We start from the raw sequence: 18,281 nt of genomic DNA, 5'->3' as shown, positions 1-18,281 counted from the left end.
AACCATATGCTGTTAGACCAACTTCACCTACTCAAGTCACTCCGCAGAGCACTGGCGAAAGCAGTACTCTCCTCTGATATGTTACCTGCACAAACTGTGACTAGGAAGCACTTGATACAAAAGTGCATTGCAGAGGACTTGACCTGCCTTGTACTGGCAGAGGTGACTACTTGCAGGAATTAAAGCCCTCAAATACGACCACTGCAAAGTTGTGAAGGCTTTATCAACATGTTAAGACTGCCTTGCAAAGTGCTACATTGGAAATCATTCACATTGCCCAAAGCATTCATTTGTATGCAAGAGGAGCAGGAAGTACACATTTCCATTCATGCCAAATGCTACAAAGAGATCTCTGCTAATATCCCACACTGACAGCACACAACTACAGTACTGATTTCGCTTAACTCCCGTTGAAAAAAAATCAACGATCGATAAAAAAGTTGAAAATCGATAAAAATCAAATAATTTCATTAAGATTTAGACTTCTGCGGGCACGGTTGTCAATGTAGTTTCAACGAAATTTCCACGAAAGTTATCGCGATCAACAACGGCAAAGGCAATTCTAGACATATCAAGGTTGCGACCTACGTTGAATCCTTAGTGTAACTACAGCCGTTTTCAGACTATACCAGAAGTGGCCAAGGAATATTACAAACGTTGCAAAAGTTTGATTGTATATAAGACAGAGTAAGTTCTGTACTAGGTGTTTGAAAAATTATATGGCTAGGATAATAAAAACTGGTCTTGGTCGATCGTAACAAGTACTTAAGTTATAGGCTAGTATTAAACTAAGATAAGTTTAAGTAACTCACCAATGAACCCAGCGTCAGAAAAACAAGAAATAAAAAAAAATTTACACAATGAAACAGTCGTAGCTGGATATCAAAGAGATCTTTTTTTCCAATAAATTCCTGTGTTACTTGACGTACTACAGTACCGTTTACCGCACTCACTTTCAAACCAAAAAATCTTCCCCCCGGCTTCAATGCACGCAAAATAAAAAACATCCTGTTACTTTCCCCCTAACCCAGTTACTGTAAGTTGCCCGCGAATGCAGATGGACTGCCCTGGTAATTAAGGTCGCAGCCTGGGTCTGGGCCACCTACAGTATGCTGCTTACATGTGCATTCCCTACCCTGGATATCCCCAGCGACCAAACTTTTTTGAGAGGCCTAGTCCAATCATAAACCTGGCTTTGTCAAATTCACGCCTACCATCTGTTAATTAGCATAGTATTTATCTTCGTGGGGGGTTTAGCACTGCAGAACCTTTGGTTGGCTTACTCTAGAAGCAAACATTATTTTGCCCCTACTGTTCATAATGGAATGGATGTTACCTGTAACTAAGTTAATTGAAAACCAAATATTCATTCATATATATAAGTAGAACAATCCAGCAGGGATAGAAAGTTTATCTTGAATAAACCAATCAGAAGTTGTGCTATTAATAAAACTTGAAAACCCCTGGCCAGCCAAAGAGTTGCAAACAATTGTTTCCATGACTGCTAGGAAAATAAAGCAGTGGCTTGGGCCCAAGTTGGGGAGAAACCTGTGGAAAATGAATATATTTTCATTGATTATTTGAGTATTGTATATTGGGAAGAGCTGATCAAACATTACTGGGGAGGGCTTTCAACTGGCCTGACGGCATGTAAATTTAATTTAATGAGAAGGGGGTTTTTATGAGTCTCCCGGTATGCGTCACATGAGAAGTAAATGTTTTGTTTTTCGATTTTATCATCATTTTTCAAGTAGAACAGCTCATAAAATCATATCAATCAAATATCCTTCCTTAGTTTTACTAATCAGGAATGTTTGACAAGGCATGCAATGCATCGTTCGAAAATGTAATTTTAAACTAGAATTGAAAATGAACGACATAAAACAATATCTGTGAAGCGTGTGGAGCACAACTTTGAACATTGAACATAATGAACAATGTTTACTGCGTAAATAAATGTTGCGGAACTGGTATAGAGAAATTACGTACTGCAGCTTACATCAGAGAAGCTCATAAATGACACAGGTGGATAGAGCGCATCAAAATTCGGTTTAGGAAATCCCTACACAGCTGACAAAAGTCAAAATCTCCTTCCGTTTTCGAGTTATAGGCGATTTTGTGTTTTTGCGATATGGTTTTCAGTATATTTTCATTCCATAAAGTTTTTTTTTTTTTTTTTGTGTTATAAGGGTGTGACCTAACGGATATTTCACTAACCATTTAACCGTATAACCTGCCGGTAGGTTAAACTTTTAAACGCTGTTTCCCGGTTGCGGCTTTTTCGAAGTAATGTCACTCAACTTTTAATGAAAATAGGACATGAGTACAATAATTAAGGGTTTTTTTTTATTTTTCAAAAAAGTAGCAATTCAGGTAACAAGACAACGATCAATGTATGTTAATTACTAATTAGGCCCAATAATATTGCGAACATTACGTGTAATAATTGATGAAAAGAATAACACACCTGATCAGTATATCGTGGTCTTCAGAAGTTCAGATCACTGAATTTATATAACTCGGCCTTCGGCAACAACGTAACTTTTGAAGAAAAAAAAACAATATATTTGTCTATCTATCAAAAGTTTTTAAACAAAAACTCGCCTAACTTAACAAACTTACCCACCTTTCCTGATTACTCATTAAAAGTCATGTTTAGAAAACAAATTACGCACGTGTTTTGCGATGGGTTGTAGCAGCCTCCGATTTCATTTTCTTCTCTTGTGTCACATACATGATACAGTACTTTACATTTGATACAAAAGTTTCTTCAACAACAGCTTCCCAAAATTGTTGTCGCAATAGGTTAAATTTTACCGCGCAGCGCAGTACCATTCATAATTTGCATATTACACCAAAATTTACACTCTGAGTCCAGATGGCGGAAGAATGTAACATCATGTTCAATGTGTTGTGTCGTTCCCATGATGCGATGAACTTGGGCAAGTTCAAATGTCAATGACCTACTTATGTTCTATGACCAATGTCAGTGGGAATTATGCGTGTAAAAACTCGAATTTTTTCCACGTGTTATATATATATAGAAGTTTTACGTGAGCGGAGCGAATTTTGGGGCGGCTCGTTGATTGTGAGGAAGCACTTATCTAAGCATCAATATTTGTGAAAAATATCGTAAGGTTTATCATTTTCATTCATATTCTTTTATGTTTGCCGCAGTCCCGCCCAAAATGCATGCACAGTATAATACCATGTGTGGAAAAAATGGCTGTATACGTGCGGACCTGAGAGAGCCAACTGGCCTTGTGTTGTTAATGTTATTACGATACTTTCTAGAACGACCATTTGCGTCTTTTGGCATCGACATATTTTCACACTGGATTTCACCATGCCATTGATCGGTGTACACGGGTGATATATGTTGCAAATTTAAACTGAGAAAACGAATTGACGACACTATCATGAGCTTGTGACTATTGGCCTAATACTATAGTTATATTGAACACATTATTCATGCCTAAAACATCGTTTTTCTGTTTTTTATTGATAGTTTGCAGTACATTACTCAGTTCTTTACATATTTTTAAATAATTTTCATGTTTAAAATGTATTTGATTTTTTTTTTTAATTTTCCGTTTATACGGTTTGTGATTTTCTAAACCGATAGTGCATTTGCGGCCGGTTAAACAGTTAATCGTTTAAATGGTCACACCCTTAGTGTGTTATCTTGTTCGGAAATGATCCGAAATGAAAGTAATAACTGTTAAGTTTTTCCACTGGTATAAAATTATTCCATCAAAGTTAACCTGATTAACATGTCTCATGCCAAATTTATATTAAACAAAATAGAAAAAAATAAAAAGAGAAAACGCATTTTTGAAAAATGGAAGCGTCCTAGCAGAATGGGCGGGGCATCTTTATTTTGCTTCAAGTAACATGTTTTCGCTCGGAAACAAAGTTTCATACTTCAACTCTAATAAAAAACCAAATTTACATCTCTTAAGAATAACTATTTTTCGCAATCTGCAAGTAAACCAAGTTTATTTATGTCCATTCATTGTTATTTTAATGGTTAAACAGCACTCCCACTTATCTGGAAGGGTGCCTCCTGGTACATAGCTTGTACTGCAACCTCCAAGATAGCCTGGCCAAGTTAAGACTTATGTCACTGTGTTTGGGGTTCAGTCAGAAAAGAGGAGTTAAGCCAAATCAGTACTGTAAATGAAATACCTGAGACACCCACCTGCAGCAAATGTTTATGGTCCACTCAGTTTCAGACTTCCACTCAAAAAGCAGAGGTAGTCAATAATGCTCTAGAGTTTCCATTCCAAAACATAGCACAAACATTTCACGCAACAGTCAGTACAGGGACCACAGTGCCACAAACATTACAAATAAAGGGCCTGAAGAGTCCATAGCCAGGAAGATGGAAGCTGCAGGATTAGAGGTGAGCTCAAATAGTCCATGTATCCAGACTCTGAAACAGATGCAAAGGAAACAACAGTATGATAGACTATATAAGAGAGACAGAGCATACAGAAGGAGTAGAGCACAACTCAGAGAGAGGGAGAGTACAAGCTACATGGTAGAACTAAAAACATAAACCAGTCCAGTGATTGATGACATATCAAAAAAGATGTCTCCTGTTGCTTTTTGGCACTTTTTCTGAAGAAGCACACTTGGCGCTGATTGATATAGAAGCTACTGTAATAGGAGTATGCCAGCTTAAGTAACAGCTGACATTTCTAAAATCCACTTTAAACCTCTTTTTATGATAGTTTCAGAAGTAATGACTTATATCATTTTTGTTTATCTCTGTCTATTGTGTGAATCTTCATATGGTGTCTCACTCATGTTGTACAGTCTATATGAATAATACAGTACTGAACTTTAAACAAGTGAGAGCCCAATGGTTGACATATTCCCTAGTGTGATTAGAAGTTATTCCATCAGCATGACAGGCATCTACTGAATGTCTAAATTGTTCTTGGGTCCACAGAATGTGTTTTAAGCACAGTCCCTCAGTTTGGTGCTACTTACACCCTCTGGTGGAAACTTGGTTGGCCTTCTTCCCTCTGAAAATGTTATCACTCCCAGCATCCAGTAAGCATGCGCCCTTAGCTGTGGCTCTAAAGTGAAAGAGAAAAAGTTACTTGTTACTTTGGCACTGCTTTTCAAAGGTATTTTGTCAGATGTTGGTGCAAAAATACTCAGGAGAGCTATGTACTAGCTGTGACCAGATCTAGAATGAGGGCGCTGTTCAAACAACGTTCCTAAATCGTTGTTGTAGATGATATTGACTAGTTTCTCAGTGTAAGTCTTGTCTTGTATCATTCTATGTGCAGCTATTCAACTGCTTAGACTTCCAATAAATGCTTATAAGCATTTGTATACAAACAAACTAGTGAATAGGTCACTGGAAAATTGGTATATTTTAAGGATAAAAACTGATTATTATTATGAAGAATGGGTACGGTCATGTACCTCACAACTGATGCTGATGGCAAGGCATGTAATGGGTCCAGTAGAACAATGGCTGCAGCTTATCATTCTGATGTAGTACACCTAAACAGGTCTCTCTACAGAGCACTGACTAAAGCAGTACTCTCCTCTGATATATGACGAAATCTACAATAAACAGGTTAGTAAATTTGCAAGTCTTATTAAGGGCCTGTCACAGTGCTATGATGGCTCACAGAGACACAAGCAATGGATGTGACACCTCCACGCATAGGCTGTTGTGGCATACAGTATGTGGGAGATGTGAAATGATTTGGTACTTCAAAATTAATTTCTTTGCACAATACTTTGAAGAGCAGATGCTGGAATGTGGCTCTTCTCTTAGCTGCCAGGGATAGCATTGTGCGGATAATGCCATATGCTGGTGCCCCTGGCATACTGATGGTGTAGGCACCTGTCCACATCCTGCATCCCTTTGTGTAACTTGCTGGGGCTGATGTATATTTTGCCACTTTTGCATTTATTTCATCAGCCCATGCCATCCAATCTTAGTCTGACATTGTGAAGGTGTGAGCTTTCCAGTTACAAATGTGTTACTGCATATAGGCCTATCCTTATTCTGATTGCAGTCTGGGTCTCAATAAAACTGATTCTTACACCACATATATTACGTGTAATGTATGCATTTAAATTCTGACTGTCGCATTTTGCTCTGCTAGGTACACAGTATTAGTGCTGATAGTCGACTCTTACTTTTGTAGTTGATTAATCGCATAGCTCTTCTCGCGATACTCGGTTACAGTTATGGCATCATCACTGTCATTTCTACATTGCAGAAATACAGTCAAACAAATCTTTCTCCATGGTGCACTGTCCGTATTTGTTTTTTCAAGTATTAATGTGTGATGTCTAATTCATGTTTAAACATCTACCAAACAAAAACTGTCAACAAATTTCAATATTCAACATTTCTTAAAATCCTCCAAAGTAAATCAAAAACTTTGGAATGGATCTACAAGGCTACTACAACTACTAGCACTAATCACAGCAAAAAAATGAATAGATGCAACACCCTGTAGCGGTGTGATGATTACTATGCAAGAGTTTTCTGTAGAAGGACGTTCACCTTCTAGGCTAGGCTCTAACCTGAACAGGTGCTTACTGATTTTTAACACAGCACAGTTCTAGTGTAGCATTGTAAGAACCTGTGTTTGCGATATTTGCTGACAAACTGCTTAAGTGTTGTTTTTGATAGGTTAGGCTATTTTTCAATAGCAGATTGTGTGTAGTGCTAGCTTTAGTCCAGTAATCGCAACTTAGGTTTTGAGAGCGATTAATCAAACTTCCAAAGTGTAATCGCGACTACTGGCGATTAATCGATCACGACTATCAGCACCTCACTGTATAAAAGTAGACTACTCACCAGATGTACAACTTCAGTTCCTCAGGTTTTACTTGTTCTATAGCTTAACATTGAAATTAGTGGCTCCTTATACCATCCTTTACTTGTACTACTACACATCTCAATAACACACAGATCAAAACAACAGACACAGGTAGTACAGTGGTCTCCACAGGCCATGAACATGTTCTTCCAGTCTAATTATTACTTCGTCAGTGCATTTTGGGGCACATGGTGTACCAATGTGTTGTTACTTCCGTGTCAATCTCGTGCCACATTGCGATATTTTGGTGATTTTTCACAAAATTTGCCCCCAAATCACTCAAGGGTAAAATGATGAGACGTTTTTGTCATATTCCGTGATTACATATCATAACCAATACCCCCTTAGCTATACTTAAGGCTCATAGAGTCTAAAATGGCAATTTTCAAATTCTTACTGATTATGGCATGACACGAAAATTTCAACATCCTGTATTTTTGGGATCCATTTAAGCATGTTCTCTAGAACATATATCAACCACTCTGCCAGTTAAAAACTTGATTTTTCCCTTCGAAATTTGTTTTCGTAATCTCATGACCTAATGTGACAACATTTTAGGAACACGATTTGCTCTCGCTGTTTCCTCCGAACATCATACCTACACTCCGACACGTGTACATAAATACACAAAACAATCGATAACAAGTCAGCGCGAAATCAAATCTAAATTTCCCGTCGAATGTCAGATTTAGAACCAAATGTGGCAACCGAAGTTCAAAGTGATAGTGGTTCTTCACCAGGCAGTGAAATTGTACTAGAAATAGAGTGCCCTTTCTACTGTAATATTCGAAGCTGAGAGTGAAGGCGAGGATCATGCCAATATTGAACCAAATGTTGAGGGTGGACCTGAGGTGTTACTGTTAGGATATAGAACCGTATCAGTTCGAGCCTGTCAAATGAGCCGAAATTGAAGTTCCACAACATATCGAAGAAGAAACCCATTCGGAACTATTGCAAGGAGCATACAACGTGGTAAGAATTTAGTAATGAAGCAAACAAAATCCAGTCCATTTTGTGCATGTGTGGTTGGAATTTGCGGAACTGCCTTAACCATGTTGTGAGTTGTGTTACGGTGACTTACAACCACAGAATCCTTACAACCCATATGTACTGTGTGTTGGCTATGTATTCATACATGTACAGTATGGTGCATAGTACTACTAGTAGTAGTAGTGTTGGTTGCATACTGAAAGTTTGGCTCGGGACGTAAGCTGCATTATGCAGCCATGTTAGGTAGGCATATGTGTCATTTTATACTCATTATTGCTAGGCTAGTACTTAGGCCTGGAGTTTTGCAAATCAATTGTCTGAACAAAAGAATGTTTCATGAAATATGGAAGGTGTAAATTCACAACAAATGTAACCATAACTGTACATTGTATCCCTGCTTGTTATTGTGGACATCATGGGCCAACATTAATACATTTTGAACTTTCAATATTTTTTTTTAGGCAGTACAGTACAGATACATAGCCTACGGTCAACAGGTTCAAAGGTGCTGGGGGATCCTAGCAAGACACGTCAGGGTTGTGCTACCATCATGTGCAGTCCAAAGAATCAGAAGTGAGTTTCCAGCCAATGGTTATTACACTGGATTCAACATGCCAGGAGAAAACTCAATTGTATAGGAAGCCTTGGTTGAGAAATCCCTCACCTTTTCTATTCTACGATTGTGTTGGATTATCAATCCTTCAGGGTTCCCTCAGTGTTGATATATTAAAATTCAAGACTTTTAATTAAGGATGAAATGGTTATTTTCCAGATCCAACATCAACAAAGAAAAAAAAGGCATGCTTTGAAGCATTTGGACACATGTATTGGCGTGACCGTGATGTCATATAATATGTGCATCAGTGAACGGGCATTGACCTTTTTAGGAGCATTTACCTCCCAGACATGTTGGCTTTGTACCTTTAATCTGGAAGCCAAAATATCCATATCTCCAATGATATTTGACAGAAAGTTATAATAAAGACCAATGGAGGCAGCAGAACTCTTGAATGTTTAGACTTTGTTTCTGATCAGCAGCAGGTGGCTTGTTTTACAATCTTTCTCCAGAAACTCAGCAGTACACCCTGTTAATGGTCTTTGATTGTTTTAATGCGTGTGATGCTGTGTTTCCAGTTGCGTGTCAGTGTTGTATGTGTCGTCGAGCGTGGGTAACATTTACAGGTATGCATGTGAGTTGCGTCGTGCAGTATTTCTTGGTTTAAATTACCCTTTATTCTATTTGCTTTTGGTTTATTCTAATTAATTTATCACATTCATTTGAACCTCAAGTTTCTTTATCATGACTGTGCAGACTTTTTGTTTGCTATGAGAGCTTGAAATTTTCCTCACTTGTAAACAAACCTCTTTACTCAGCAGTAAACAATGTTCATATGCTGCTCCAGGGAGGCCTAAAGTGGTCTAAATTTGCCTCAACTGACCCAATCTTTGTACCACTTGTACATCCATTCATGCTCCATAACAGCCAAACCAAGAAAACCAGATCCTAATTGATAAGATATAAAAAAAGATGTTCTCCTGTTGCTCTTTGGAACTTTTCCTGAAGGAGAACACTTGTGCAGGTTGATATAGATGCTAATAGGAGTATGCCACCTTAAGTAACAGCTGAGATATTTAAACTCCACATTAAACCTCATTTTTATGATAGTTTCAGAAGTTGTGACTTACATCATTTCTGTGTATCTCTGTCTATTGGGTGAATCTTCATATGGTGTCTCACACATGTTGTACAGTCTATATGAATAATACAGTACTGAACTTTAAACAAGTGAGAGCCCAATGATTGACATATTCCCTAGTGTGATAAGAAGTCATTCCATCAGCATGACAGGCATCTACTGAATGTCTAAATTGTTCTTGGGTCCACACAATGTGTTTTAAGCACGGTCCCTCAGTTTGGTGCTACTTACCCCTTCTGGTGGAAACTTGGTTGGCCTTCTTCCCTCTGAAAATTTTATCACTCCCAGCATCCAGTAAGCATGCGCCCTTAGCTGTGGCTCTAAAGTGAAAGAGAAAAAGTTACTTGTTACTTTGGCACTGCTTTTCAAAGGTATTTTGTCAGATTTTGGTGCAAAAAATACTCAGGAGAGCTATTAGCTGTGACCAGATCTAGAATGAGGGAGCTGTTCAAACAACATTCCAAACTAGTTGTAGTCAATCATATTGACTAGTTTCTCAGCATAAGTCTTGTCTTGTATCATTCTATGTGCAGCTATTCAACTGCTTAGACTTCCAATAAATGCTTACAAACAAAACTAGTGAATGCGTCACTGGAAAATTGGTATATTTTAAGGATAAAAACTGATTAGTATTTAGAAGAATGGGTAGAAGGAAAGGCATGTTTGATAGGCATGCAACAACCTTCAAGCCAGGTAACAGGTTTGGCTTTACTGCTTGAACAGCTGCTGAAGCTGATGCCAATTGCACTGGTGATATTCCTAGCTCTTCTGATACAGATATGGCAACTAATTCCTCTTGCAAACCTGCTTATAGAAGGCTCGGCAAGGAAGAGTATGAGAGAGTAATTAACCCAGCAGATAAAGGACATGAGATATTTTCAACTCAGTCACAACAAACCATGTTTGCAGAATCTACAGGAAACAGGTTAGTTAATTTGCAAGCCCTATTAAGGGCCTATCACAGTGCTATGATGGCTCACAGAGAGACAAGCAATGGATGTGGGGACGACCCTATAGGTCTTTCTGATATGGAAGAATTGTAGGACTTGAATCAAAGGTTGTGTTTGGAATCACTATGTAGCTACAAGAGTGAACTCTTGTCCATCTAAAAACTTAATAAAACAGTAACAAACCTGGCAAGAATCCTTCAGGTAGCATACGCCCATTAAAAGCCCCATTGACTTACACACTAAATCACTAAATCACTAAGTCTAGATAGAAGTTTTCACTAGCTAAACGCTACCCATCACCAGATAGCTGTCAAGTTAGCCTTTTACGGCACCATCAATTTTCCGTATCATGACCATGTAGATTGTTTGCTATCCGAGCCGGAAGTTTTTGTCACTTGTAAACAAACCTCTTCACTCGGTGTTCCTACGCTGTTCCTGGCAGGCCTTAAAGGGGTCTGAAATGGCCTCAATTGACACAATTTTCTCACTACATGTACTTCCATTCATGCTCTTCAACATGCAAGCCACAAAAACTAGATCATGATTGATAACAGGTCACAAAAGATGTTCCCCTGCTGCTTTTTGGCACTTTTCTTGAAGGAGAACAATAAAGCGGACTGCTATAGACTCTAATAGGAGTATGCCACCTTAAGTGAGAGATGATTTTTTTTTTTAATACCAATATGATACTTTTTATAGTCGTCACAATATAAACCACAACAAAATTCTATGCAATTATCATTTTAGGTCCATAAAGATGTCTTTTCAGAGATTTCAGTATGCAAGGTGCAGTGTGTAAATACATATGAGCAATACTGTGTAAGCAGTAACCAGGCCTACGTCTGCAACAACATTTCCAGTCACCAATTTTGATAAGCTTGACCAATTTGGTGCATCTATGATTCCTGCAGGTTGTATTGGTATCCCTGATCACAGTCCACTTGGTCTGGCTTGCCCTACCTGCAGAAACGTCATCCAGAGAAGGGTCAGCAGGGAGGGTTTTTTTGTCTCTGGCTCTGAAAAGTGATGAAAACTACTTTTGTTTAGCTCAGCTGATTCCTCCCAAACTGACCTACAGGACATACCCCAATGTATTCCTGAACTGTTTGGAACATGTTAAACTGATAATTGCATGTCACTCCAGTGCAACTGTTAAGTTACTAAGAATAAGAGAAGAGAATTGAAGGTGTTCTTTGCCAAAACTGGATCATCGGGATTTGTAAACCACAGCCTCACTGTGTGACAAGTACATTTATGTAGCTAATCAGTATGAGCTACCGTACTTGCTCTTCATATTACACACTACGAGTCTGTGCACTCCATTGAATATGGCTACTGAAGTACAATAACTAAATAGTCTGTAACTAAATAAATGATCGCCTCCTATATTCTTTATACGACACGCTCGACGGCCACAAACTGAAACATGGTGTCAGAAGTAAACTTAAGATAATTTTGAGGACCATTCTTGCGAGATTCGAAGGACTGATCACCCGAATATCACCGTGAATTAGTCAGCAATTCGTTAAGATTCAGCTATGCGAATGCACCGTTAGAATAGCATACACAGTATCGTATGTATAGGACTATGCGATAAAACAGTACAGTAATCCAAGACGCAACGTAGAATGCAGTGTGATGTGGTAAGCAAAGAAAGGAACTGCAGATTGTACGCTAAACTATAACAGTAAGATATAACTGTGTTCGACTAGTTCATAATGCAACAAAGGGGAACGCACTGCAGCACGGTGATAATACAGTAGTAAAGCCTTGTGAAACAACAGTCTGGTGAGGTGAAAATAAGAAAAGAAAACAATCGCGTTACTGTACGTACCGGTACAATACAAAACCGTGTACACATTGGAGAATTAAAATTAACATTCAGACGATTCCTGAAATTAAATTCTGCCAAAAGATCGCGAGTTACAATAACAGTATGGATAAAGTTCCCCCACCAGAGAAGATTGATTTTGCTTCTCCCAAACTGGCAAGCAGATGGCAACACTGGAAAGAAGAATTCAAGATATGCAGAACTGGCAATGTCTGACAAAGATGATAAGTTAAAGGAAAAATGTGCCTCTATCTTATGGGCACTACCGGACGTGAGATATATGAGACTATAAAACCGGTACCAGCTGCAGGCGCTGCCGATGTTTCCCCGAAAATTGGAGAGCTCCTCACACTCTTTGATGCCTACTGCAACCCAAAGCAAAATGAAACTGTAGAAAGATACAAATTCTTCACGAGATTTCAGGAGCCAGGGGAGCAGTTGGACAGATACATCACTGAACTCAAAGTCCTGGCACAAACATATAACTTTGAATCATTGCATGACCCGCTTGTCCAGGATAGGATCGTGTGTGGTATCACAAATTCGGCACTCAGAGAGCGATTACTACGGGCACAGAAACTTACCCTGAAATCATGCGAGGATATGTGCCAGTCGGCGGAACTATCCAGAGAAAGGATAAGGACCATCGAGACGAAAACAGAGGTGCACGCGCTCCGACAAAGCGGGCAAGACGACAGACTTCAGAAATGCAAGTACCGTGGGAACAGACACGTCTTTGGGAAGTACCAGTGTCCTGCATATGGAAAGACCTGTTCCAAATGCGACAGGAAGAACCATTTTGCAGCTCAATGCAGAACAGCTACACGCAAAGCGTCAGCGAGCGGATCCCAACGGAGTGGACCCAAAAGGGGCAAAATGAAACGGAAACCGTGGGTAAATGCTGTAGCGGAAGGTGTGTCCAACGTTGGCGACAGTTCCTCCGAGTCCCTCTCAGATGATGACTTCGAGGACGTCAATACGGTGAACCTGCTCACTCCTCCAAAGACAGAGAACAATATAAACTAAATTAACTATAAGCAACAAAGTCACATTTACGCTGACATGAGTATAGATGAAGTAAGAGTCACTTTTCAAATTGATAGCGGGGCAACCTGCAACATCTTACTAAGTTCAGTTATGAAGAAACTAGGTAAGCATAACATTAAGCAAACTAGCCAGGTATTATCATGTACAATGAGAGTACGTCAAAGCCAAATGGTAAATGCAAACTAAAATTGGTGAACCCCAAAAATGGAAAGAAATACCGGAGTTTGTGATTGTTGACAATGATATTGCAATCCCTCTGCTGGGCAGCAAAGCGATCCAGCAGATGGGTCTCATAGAAGTTAGACATGAAAACATTGCCAAACCACTAGGCGTCAATGCGATCACGAATGCAAATGATGGTAAAAACGTCAAAGTTGTGAAGGAGGGGCAAATTACTAATGTTGAAAACCTGTACTAGGAGTACAATGATGTTTTTGAGGGCATAGGTCAACTAGAAGGGGAATATAAACTACAGCTAGATCCCAATGCAGTACCTGTAGTTCATCCACCCCGTAGGTTCCCTGTGGCAATCCGAGACAACCTCAAAGCAGAATTAGATAGGCTTGTGAAACAAAACATCATAAAGCCAGTTTCAGAGCCAACCCCCTAGGTCTCCAGTCTAGTGACTGTGGTAAAGCCGGGGAAAATGAGAATATGTATCGACCCCAGAGACCTAAACAAGAGTCTCATGCGCAGCCACTATCCGATGCCTACCTTAGAAGATATGTATATTGAATTGTAGAAAATGAGACTTCAACAAGCACAGTAAGAAAGTATACAAAGCTGTATGTTCCAATATTTCGCCGGTTAAGGCATTATCAAAGAATGAGGTGCAAACTACCGACTCTGTGTATATAAGTAAAAACTTTAAAACCAATCCCCCTGAGCTGAAACGCACCAGCGAACAAACTGTATTCGGAGCGCACAGACGGACCAGCAAGATGTGAAAAGCTTAAATATCCAATTGACGTCCAGCACAGCCATTCATTAAGTTATTACTGGCTTTAATGGTAAGGGCTTCGATTATTTTTCTTTCACTGGTATTCGGTAAGTTGTGATGTAGGATTTGCAATTGATATTTTCTCCAGATTTTTGATTTATATTGTGAGTTTGTAAATGAGTGTATATGGTCTGTTTAGTCATACGTAGATGTTCTTTCATTCTCGTTCCAATGGTGCATCCCGTTTCGCCGATGTATGTAGACCAGCAAAGATTGCATTTAATCTTGTAGACACAGTTTTTGGCTAAACAGATATTATTCTTTACAGCGATTTTGAAGGGGTTGCAGTTGGGTCGGCAACCCTGTTTGTCACGTGGCGCGGAAAACAGACTCGCTGATGGATTACCTAGTCATGAAGTGTGTTCTCAGATTTGTAATGCCCAATCTGCTGATTGTTGCCAGGGTCTACCGTTCTATGTTCGCATTCACAAATGGTACTTTTAGGTAAATTTGTTGATCTTCCGATGGTCTAGTAGGGGTGATTATTGTGTGTTTCATGGTTTTTGCTTTTGTTCCAGCAGTTTGAAAGACTTTTGGGAAACATCTTTTACAGTATATACATGACATTACTGACATTCTCTTGTTTGTGATTTGCTTTCTCCATTTCTTTGCCCGTCAAAATTCCAGCCTTGTGACGCAGATCTAAGGCATTACATATTTTAGTATGAAAGCTTGAAAGCTTTGAAAACTAAATATTTTATTGATGAAAGTGATAGCTAGTTCTGTAAAATATATACAACAGGCATCCATGGAAGTGCATGTTTCCACCTGATACGCTATCACAAGCATATTCTAAGTGATTGGGCCATGGTCTACATACATGCACATCAGGCAAAGAATTTCACAATTTTAGCTGCTTGCTAAAACTTGTCAGTGCATGATAAATTTACAGGCTAAAAACAAAATTCAACTTCCTTTTGTCTTGAATTGTTGCAAGAGGGAAAGGATAATTTGAATTTTTTGAAGAAAAATGACAGGGCATCATTTCTCTTCTGGCACACAGCAAAATCAATATTATATTTAGCCAGTAAATATCCCAGATTGTGAAGCCTGCATGTACTGCACTCTAGTCCTGAAATAACATTGTTGGCTTTTAATATGTTATAATCAAATGTGATGTCAGATTATAAAGTTGCTACTCATTAGGGACAGTGTGGCAGAAAAGAACTGTCTAGACGGTTACAGAATTTTTAACAAACATAAAGGAAAGAGGGCAAAAGAAAGAAATAATTGTACACTGTAATACTTACCACAGGTTTATGTATTGCTTCAATATTATTGAGAGTTAGCTGGTAACATGTAGTGGATTCTTCAGCATCATCATGCTGTTCATTCACTCGAGGAATCTGGTCAGCATTCTTCTGGAAAAGATCCTGCCATTGAGACTCACTTTTAACCTTTCTGGCTGCTGATAATAGTGACTGCAACATGTCTTACTTTGTTCTCAATTGATTCATATACATCTTCTGAAAGCTATTTGAACAAATTTTGTTTTTCCTCAAACACCTTTTTACAGCAGGGTAGGAATTCAGATTCTCATGTAAATACTAAATATTCATGTACTGAAAGAAAAAAAGAAAAATGGGTAAAAGTTGATCAATATTAATATATAATTTGAAACAATGTACTGTATACAAATAGTACTAATAGGCTATGGTACTGGGTCAAATAATTTTGACTCAACCATATACTCGTTACCGTCCACCCTGTGATGTTTATTGATCTGTGCACTTCCATGAATGAATTGATTTTAGAAAAATCTTGTAACCTACTGAATAATCGAAGAGATACTTCTTTCCCCCTCAAATTCATGCTCAAATTTGATGGCCACAATTAAAGACACATCTCTGACCATTCTGTATGTGGTACGGATAGCCTGTATGACGCTATGAGTATACCAGTATGACCTAATGTTAAAATGTTGAGTAAGCCTGGACTAAACTAATGTAATCGGGTCTGAGTGTTTGTGCCTTCAGTTTTTTTTTCCCTCTCTCTATAGGGTCCTTGATGGGGACTTAAGTGTCCCTCCTGATCCATTTTTTTATCTACTTAACTAAACTAAACTAATAAAACTGTATAATATAAGGCTGGGTTTTGCAAAACATCCCTTTCACAACTTAACAGTTGGGGTGACAAAAGCATTGAGGCTAATTATTTTTGCGTGGACCAGTTCCGCGAACAACATGTATTTGTATTCTTTCTCACTGCTCAAGTACTTTTACATCCAATACCCTATATCGTGTTTACAAATTTATGCTTTTATATGCTATGAAATTGGACACCATTGAAGCTCAAAAAACTTCCAACGAACCCCTATTGGTAATAACACAATATGAATCATAAAAATAAATATTTACCAGTTACAGGGTCACAGATAGCCTATACTGTACTCTGAAGCTTCACTTAACCTTCAGGTGGCATACTCCTATTAGAGTCTATATCCATCCGCTCGATTGTTCTCCTTCAGGAAAAGTGCTAAAAAAGCAGCAGGAGAACATTTTTTTGACCTGTTGTCAATCATAGTCTAGTTTTTTGTGGCTTGCATGTTGAAGAACATGAATAGAAGTACATGTGGTGAGAAAATTTGGTCGATTGAGGCAATTTTAAACCCCTTTAGGCCTCCCCGGAGCAGCGTAGGAAATTTGTTTACCAATCAGTGAAGAGGTTTGTTTACAAGTGACGAAAAGTTCCGGCTCGGAAAGCCAAAAATCTACATGGTCATGATACGGAAAATTGATAGTGCCATAAAAGGCCAACTTGTCGGCTATGCAGTGATGGGTAGCGTTTAGCTAGTGAAAACTTCAATCTAGTGGAGGCACTTGCTGTAAAAGATCGGCAAAACACGTCATCGCGCCACTGTATGGACTGAGATATTAGGTGGATTAACTAATACTTACAGCTCCCCGTGCAGGCACTTGCTGTAAAAGACGTCATCACCCGGGGTTCGAACCAGGGATGCAAAAGAGAGTCTCGATCATCAGCTCGTACAGTGCGCCGAGCCATCGCGCCACTGTATGGACTGAGATATTAGGTGGATTAACTAATACTTACAGCTCCCCGTGCAGGCACTTGCTGTAAAAGATCGGCAAAAGACGTCATCACCCGGGGTTCGAACCAGGGATGCAAAAGAGAGTCTCGATCATCAGCTCGTACAGTGCGCCGAGCCATCGCGCCACTGTATGGACTGAGATATTAGGTGGATTAACTAATACTTACAGCTCCCCGTGCAGGCACTTGCTGTAAAAGACGTCATCACCCGGGGTTCGAACCAGGGATGCAAAAGAGAGTCTCGATCATCAGCTCGTACAGTGCGCCGAGCCATCGCGCCACTGTATGGACTGAGATATTAGGTGGATTAACTAATACTTACAGCTCCCCGTGCAGGCACTTGCTGTAAAAGATCGGCAAAAGACGTCATCACCCGGGGTTCGAACCAGGGATGCAAAAGAGAGTCTCGATCATCAGCTCGTACAGTGCGCCGAGCCATCGCGCCACTGTATGGACTGAGATATTAGGTGGATTAACTAATACTTACAGCTCCCCGTGCAGGCACTTGCTGTAAAAGACGTCATCACCCGGGGTTCGAACCAGGGATGCAAAAGAGAGTCTCGATCATCAGCTCGTACAGTGCGCCGAGCCATCGCGCCACTGTATGGACTGAGATATTAGGTGGATTAACTAATACTTACAGCTCCCCGTGCAGGCACTTGCTGTAAAAGATCGGCAAAAGACGTCATCACCCGGGGTTCGAACCAGGGATGCAAAAGAGAGTCTCGATCATCAGCTCGTACAGTGCGCCGAGCCATCGCGCCACTGTATGGACTGAGATATTAGGTGGATTAACTAATACTTACAGCTCCCCGTGCAGGCACTTGCTGTAAAAGACGTCATCACCCGGGGTTC

The 18,281-nt window shown here is 39.5% G+C and overlaps 1 protein-coding gene across 7 annotated transcripts in view; it reads right to left on the bottom strand.

The window, feature by feature from the left end:
* Positions 1-16,975, bottom strand: part of LOC139978061 (BRISC complex subunit Abraxas 2-like) — a 33,472-nt gene extending 16,497 nt beyond the window's left edge. For 2 of the 7 annotated variants that reach the window (XM_071988009.1, XM_071988011.1), the window contains exons 1-7: positions 16,736-16,975; positions 15,629-15,940; positions 11,332-11,516; positions 9,782-9,870; positions 4,999-5,087; positions 4,202-4,435; positions 2,468-2,541 (exon numbers count right to left, since the gene is read on the bottom strand). The gene's annotated coding sequence lies outside the window, so the exon portion shown is untranslated. Of the gene's footprint in view, positions 1-2,467; positions 2,542-4,201; positions 4,436-4,998; positions 5,088-6,841; positions 7,379-9,781; positions 9,871-11,331; positions 11,517-15,628; positions 15,941-16,735 lie in introns of those variants that run through there. The other 5 variants (XM_071988010.1, XM_071988013.1, XM_071988012.1 and 2 more) reach the window with 5 other exon arrangements.
* Between the last annotated feature and the right edge of the window lie 1,306 nt (positions 16,976-18,281).

Source organism: Apostichopus japonicus, chromosome 12, assembly GCF_037975245.1.
Source record: "Apostichopus japonicus isolate 1M-3 chromosome 12, ASM3797524v1, whole genome shotgun sequence".
Lineage (NCBI taxonomy): Eukaryota > Metazoa > Echinodermata > Holothuroidea > Aspidochirotida > Stichopodidae > Apostichopus > Apostichopus japonicus.
This window is presented reverse-complemented; position numbering and strand designations above follow the sequence as displayed.